At 39.7% G+C, this 7090-nt stretch overlaps 1 pseudogene; it reads right to left on the bottom strand.

Annotated features, from left to right (window-relative positions):
* Nucleotides 1–6239: 6239 nt before the first annotated feature.
* On the bottom strand, nucleotides 6240–6339 carry LOC118154939 (U6 spliceosomal RNA; annotated as a pseudogene).
* Nucleotides 6340–7090: the final 751 nt, after the last annotated feature.

The following is a 7090-nucleotide window of genomic DNA, read 5'->3' as shown; positions in this document are numbered from 1 at the left end:
TTTTAGATTGCATTCCAGCCTGGGCAATAGAGCAAGACTCCTGTTCTCTCTCCCCCTTTTCTCTTTCTCTTTCTTTCATAAAAAAAAATTAAAACAAAAAATAAAAACCAGCTCTCCAAAAAGAAAAGCAGGGGGAAAGTGCTGATGTAACCTTTGCCAATTTCCATGGAATAAACACCCCCACGATGATTGATTTCAAGCTACTAATGCAAAGTCACTGAATGCAGAATTGGGAAAAGATATGTACAGTTAGCTTTCATGAGCTGATATGAAGCAACTTCAGCACATCACTGAATATCTCAATATAGGGAGAAAGGAGTATGATTTGAGATGTGCAGGGAAGACACCCTGGAGGAAGCAGGATTTGAAATGGACTTTGAATGGGAGCTATGATTTGGTGGTATCTCTATCACTACAGAGCCAGCCATATCAGTTTAACAGTTTGCATCTGTTTCTCTGAGACTAGACTATGAGATTCCTGAGGGCAGATAATGTGCCTTATTCATTGTAGTAACCCTACAGTAGGTATTTCACAAGTGTTTGTTGAATGTATGAATGAAAAATAAATAAATAGACAGGGCAAAGGAATTTGGTGCAGAGGGGGCATTCATGGTGTAGGCAGGACAGAGGAGGAGGAAGGAATAAACGCACAGGATTTTGGGTTCAGTGAGTGGGCCATTCTTGGAGTATATTGTTGGGACATGTGGTATTCCAGTTATTTATGGCTGTGTAACAAACCATCACAAAATTTAACAGCTTGTGAAAATTAAAGGAAGGAAGCACCCTCCCAGACCTCATCCTATGCACACACAAACATTAACACATTTGTTTTGCTTATAAACCTGGAATTCAAACAGGGCTCAACAGGATCAGCTCATTCTGCTTCACATGGCCAACTGGGGTGGCCTGAAGACTGAGGCTGTAATCATATGAAAGTTTGCTAACTCATCTGCCCAGAGGTTGAGCTGGGGATTTGAATTGCTGAGGCACCTTGAGTATCTAACTCTGTGAGGGCTCTCTGCTTGGTGTCTGTAGTATGGCAGCCTCAGGGCAACTGCATTTTTTCATACTAGCTCAAGACTCCCAAGATGTATATCTTAAAAAGAGCAAACCAGAAAGAAGCTGACCTTTTGCTGATCTAGCCTTGTAAGTCATACAGCATCACTACGCCATACTCTATCAAAGTAATCACAAGCCCCAACTCAGATTCAAGGAGAGGAAACCCAGAATCCACTTCTCAGTGAGAAGAGTATGAGGAACACTGTAATAAGACCATTTGGGATGAAATATGTGTTTAATATATATAATATGTACATATGCTATATCTTTTCCATGTATAGTGTGTGTGTGTGTGTGTGTGTGTGAGTGTGTGTGTGTGTGTGTGTGACTATGTTGGAGTGGCCACCACTGGAAGATATAATCTACCACACATAGTAGATGAAAGGGTGGAAAGTTGGAGGAGGCCATGTTGGAAGGAGTCTTGAATATCATAGTGAAGAGTTTTCTCTAAGACATGGAACCAACCTAAATGCCCATCGATGATAGACTGGATAAAGAAAATGTGGTACATATACATCACGGAATACTATGCAGCCATAAAAAAGAATGAGATCATGTCCTTTGCAGGGACATAGATGAAGCTAGAAGCCATCATCCTCAAGACAGCTAACACAGGAATAGAACACCAAAGACTGCATGTTCTGACTCCTAAGTGGGAGTTGAACAATGAGAACACACAGACACAGGGAGGGGAACATCACACACTGGAGCCTATTGGGGGGTGGGGGGGTGAGCAGAAGGAACCTAGATGATGGGTCAATAGTTGCAGAAAACCACCATGGCACATATATTCCGATGTAACAAACCTGTACCTTCTGCATATGTATCCTGGAACTTAAAGTAAAATTTTTTTTTAAAAGAAGGGTTTGCTCTTTTTTTCTTCAAGAAGCAATTGACACACTAGTTGATGATCCTCCCCCAGGGGTTCCACATAAGTAGGTTCATCATCCCCAGCAGGCCTGAAAGACTAACAGGTAGCATCATTATGTCTTTTTATTTTATATTTTATTTTATTTGATAAGATCTCACTATGTGTCCCAGGCTGGTCTCAAACTCCTGGGTTTAAGTGACCCTCTCCCCTTGGCCTCCCCAAATGTTGGGATTACAGGTGTGAGCCACTGCATCCAGTCCTTAGGGGTTTTTTATTTTATTTATTTATTTATTAAATGTTTTTGAGATGGAGTCCTGCTCTTGTTGCCCAGGCTGGAGTGCAATGGTGCAATCTCAGCTCACTGCAACCTCTGCCTCCCATGGTCAAGTGATTCTCCTGCCTCAGCCTCCCAAGTAGGTGGGATTACAGGCGTCCACCACCACACCCAGCTAATTTTTTAATATTTTTAGTAGAGACAGTGTTTCACTATGTTGGTCAGGCTGGTCTCCAACTCCTGATCTCAGGTGATCCACCCGCCTTGGCCTCCCAAAGTGCTGTGATTACAGGCCTGAGCCACTGCGCCTGGCCGAGATATTTAAAAAAAATCTATCTCAAATGTTAGGGCTCTGTGTTTGATGGCAGCACAGTACTTGAAATCCAAGTATCTGTCTGCCCAAGCGAGTAATGATGGCAAACCAGACCACACTGGACGTGCTTCTAGCCTGTCTCCCAGCTGGCACAAACCTGTATGTTCTCGCTCACTTGAGCAGGTGATAATGGAGTGGCCTGTGATGGGCTACACCAGTGACAGCTCTGAGTATCAAAATTGTCAGAGGACATCTAGATCTACTCTGGGTGTATTGCCCAAATAGCTCGAAGAAGAGGCCAAACCCACAGTGTTGATTCTTGCAGAGCACGTCACACCTAATGCTGATTCCATCTGCCAAGGGATGCTGGATCCAGATGGAATGCAATTTGCATAGTCACAGACCCCAAGCTGCTAGGCACTTCCATTCAAAATTGTGGCCTTTCTCTGCAGGGTCTCTATCCAGCCTTTTTGAAGGGTTACAGCTGAGAACACACTAAATGGCTTTGACAGTTTTTCTGAGACACAGATGGGGAGAAGCTACCACTGAGTTTTGGATTAGTGTCTGTCTCGCCTCTGTCCTCCATTCTTTGCTGACTTCTCTCCTTGCAACATTGAGAAATTTGTTTCTGGCCATAAGGCAGTTGTTGGGAGGATTCTTGAGACAGTGTGCTCTTTCCTATATTTGTCAAACCACGGATGTTCCCCAATGGAGAGAAGATGGTTGCAGGAATACAGGGAAGCCATTGTAATTAATACAGAATCCTTCCTTTTGCTCCCAACTTGAAATGGACTGTGTTCAAAGTCTGGAACTAAGAACACACATTTTCCCATAGAATAACAGTGCCTGGCCAGGCCCACAAATGCGGATTTTATCCATAATGTAAGCTGAGGGAGGAAGGCAGACATCAACCAGCAGACAGGTTGGCTCAACCTAAGTGCTTGATGTGGCTACCTAAGCTGGTCCTGCCATCCACAGTTTTTTTTCATTTCTGAAATTTGGAGCCCCATCTTATAAGCTGCAAGCTCTAATGGTAAAGGCAATGAGGATCCAGCCACTGGGGTAGCCGGTGCTAAGTATAGTCGTCTGTAGAATAGGGTCTGCTTGCACTTTAAAAAATAATGAACTGTGGCTTCAGGTAGCTGACTTTAGGAAACTGATGTATTTTTCATTTGTTTGTTTGGTTTCTCAATGCACTACGAAGTTTTCATAATGAAACCACTGAGGTGGGGGGTGGGAGTGGCAGCCTCCTGAGCCCTGTGCAATAGGTTAACTCCATCGGCACATGCACAGTACTAACACGACTAAACTCACCTTGCCGTCCCTTTTAGAGTGGCCATTTCTTTTTGCGTTTAAAAAACCTAAAACGCAATAAAATATATATTTTTTTTAAAAAAGAAAAAGTATTATAAGGCACAAACTATGTATTTAAGCAGGCCTCTTGCCACTTGTTTGCCACAGTTTTGCAAATAACCTGAAGCTTATTGAGTGAAGATAAAGTTGAAGAATATAGAGTCCCCGTTGTTCAGTGACTTCTCTGTGTTATGTGCTCTGTTTGAAAATAGGGAATTTTGTGAATGAAATATCGTTTAGTGTAAGATTCCCTATGTGTCATACACCCATTCTCATTTTCAGGGATTAGGAATTTTGTTTCTCTTATATCTGGCATTATCTACAATTAACATACAGAGATATTAATTAGCAATATCTCTCCCTCCCTCCCTCCCTCCCTCCCTCCCTCCCTCCCTCCCTCCCTCCCTCCCTTCCTTCCTTCCTTCCTTGCTTCCCTCCCTCCCTCCCTCTTTCTCTTTTTCTTTTCTTCCTTTCTTTCTTTTATATATTTTATGTGAACAACCTAATGTTTTGAGATATATATATATGTATATATATATACATATCTCCAGAGTGAGATCATTACTACAGTCAAGCAAATTAACATATCTATCACCCTCTTGGGTTGCCTTGTTTTTTTATGTGTGGTAAGAGCACCTGAAATGTATCTTAGCAAATTTTCAGTATATAATACAATATTGTCAACTATAGTTCTCGTGCTGTACATTAGATCCCTAGACCTATTCATCCCTATGAATGATAACTTTGTATCATTTTATCAACATCTCCCCATTTCCTCCCCACTGGTAACTACTGTTGTACTCTCTCTTTCTATATTTTTGACTTTATTTTAGATTCCACTTATGAGTGAGTTATGAAGTATTTTTCTTTCTGTATCCAGTTTATTTCACTTAGCATATTATGCTCCAGTTTCATCTGTGTTGTTGCCAATATCAGTATCTCCTTTTTTATGCTAAATAAAATTCCATTGTCTATGTACCATAGTTTCTTTATCCAATCATTCATCGATTGACGCGTAGGTTGTTTCCATATCTTGGCGCTAGTGAATAATGCTGCAGTGAACATGGAAGACAGATGCTGGTTTCATTTCCTTTTGGTTTATACCCAGCATAGGGGTTGCTAGATCATATGGTAGTTCTATTTTTATTTTTTAAGGAACTTTCATGGTTTTCCATAATGTATGTACCAGTTTAGACTCCTACCAGCAGTGTAGGAATGCTCCACATCCTTACCAACAATTTTTATCTTTGTCTTTTTTATAATATCCCTTCTAACAGGTTACTGTTAGAATACTTCATTGTGGTTTTGATTTGCATTTCCCTGATGATTAATGGTGTTGAACACCTTTTCCTATATCTGTTGGCCATTTTTACATCTACTTTGGAAAAATGTTTATGTAAGTCCTTTGTCTATTTTAAATTCAGATTATCTGTTTGTTTGCTATTGAGTTACATATCTTATATATTTTGGATATTAACCCCTTATTAAATATATGGCTTACAAATATTTTCTTTCAATCTGTAGGATGCGTTTTCATTGTATTAATATTTTCTCTCAATCTGTAGGATGCCTTTTCTTGTTTCTTTGGATATGCAGAAACTTTTGTTTGATGGGCTCTACTTGTTTTCTTTTGCTTTTATTGCCTGAGCTTTTGGAGTGATATCTAAAACATTCACTGCTAAGGCCAGTATCAAGGAGCTTGTCACTATATTTTCTTCTAAGATTTTATGGTTTAAGGTCTTATGTTCAGGTCTTTTATTCATTTTAAGTTGAATTTTGTATGTGGTGTAAGATAAGGGTCCAGTTTTATTCTTTTCCATGTGCTATACAGTTTCTCAATGCCATTGATTGAAAAGACTGTTCTCTCTCCATTGTGTATTTTTGGTGGCCTTGTCTAAAATTAGTTGACCATATATGCATAAGTTTATTTCTGGGCTCTCTGTTCTGTTCATTGGACTACATATTAGTTTTTATGCCAGTGCCATAGCGTTTTGATTACTCTAACTTTGTAATATAATTTGAAATCAGGAAGTGTGATGCCTCTAGCTTTCTGTTTCTTTCTCAAGATTGTTTTGGCTATTTAGGGTGTTTTATAGTTCCATGTGAGTTTTAGAATTGTTTTTTATATTTCTGTGAAAAATGACATTGGCATTTTGATAGAGATTACATTAAATCTGTATATTTCTTTGGGTAGTATGGCCATTTTAACAATATTAATTCTTTCAGCTCATGAATATGAGATATATTTCCATTTATTTGTGTAGTTTTTTATTACTTTCACCAGTGTTTTATGGTTTTCATATAAAATTGAGACCTTTTACTTCCTCTGTTAAATTTATTCATAAGTACTGTATTCTTTTTTAATAAAACTTTAAGGGGAACGCTTCACAATTTGCATGTCATCCTTGAGCAAAGGCCATGCTAATCTGCTTTGTATCATTTCAATTTCAGTATATGTTTTGCCAAAGCGAGACCAGTATTATATTCTTTTTGATGCTATTATAAATGGGATTGTTTTCTTGACTGGTAATTGTTCCTATCCAACAATTTACATGCTACTGACTTGAATTGCAGATAAATTCCTTCAGCAGAGTAAGTGTCTTACTACGTCATAATCCCTACAGTGCTTTTCAGAAAGAATATGCTTAAGTGCTCGCTGTTGCTTTAAATTCATTGGAATTCAGTAGGACATAGCATTCAAACAATACTAGCTCACACTATAATGGTACCTGGAATGTTAGAATGTGCCTCATTCAACAGTATGACCAGCAGCAGCTCATGGCCTGGGGGCATAACATCGATGACAGTTAAAGCTTACCCAGCACTTTCTGTGTGCCTAGCCTTGTTCTAAGTGCTTTAGCTGTATAATGTCCTCTGGTCCTGCAAACAATCCTTTGAGGGGGGGTCTTGTTACTTATTTTTAAGTTTACAGATGAGGAACCTGAAGCACAGAGAGCTTAAGAAATGTGCCTTAAGGGGAGGGCCAGTGGGAGGGGGAGGTGGGGAGGGATAGCCTGGGGAGAAACGCCAAATGTGGGTGAAGGGGTGAAAGCAAACAGAACACACTGCCATGTGTGTACCTATGCAACTGTATTGCATGCTCTGCACATGTACCCCAAAACCTAAAATGCAATAAAAAAAAGAAAAAAAAAGAAAAAGAAATGTGCCTAAGTTTACATAACTAGGGAGTAGCAGACTCAAACATAGGCAGTTAAGCTCC

The sequence above is a fragment of the Callithrix jacchus genome, chromosome 6 (assembly GCF_049354715.1).
Source record: "Callithrix jacchus isolate 240 chromosome 6, calJac240_pri, whole genome shotgun sequence".
Lineage (NCBI taxonomy): Eukaryota > Metazoa > Chordata > Mammalia > Primates > Cebidae > Callithrix > Callithrix jacchus.
The sequence above is the reverse complement of the archived record's forward strand: the minus strand, read 5'-3'. Positions and strand labels throughout refer to the sequence as shown.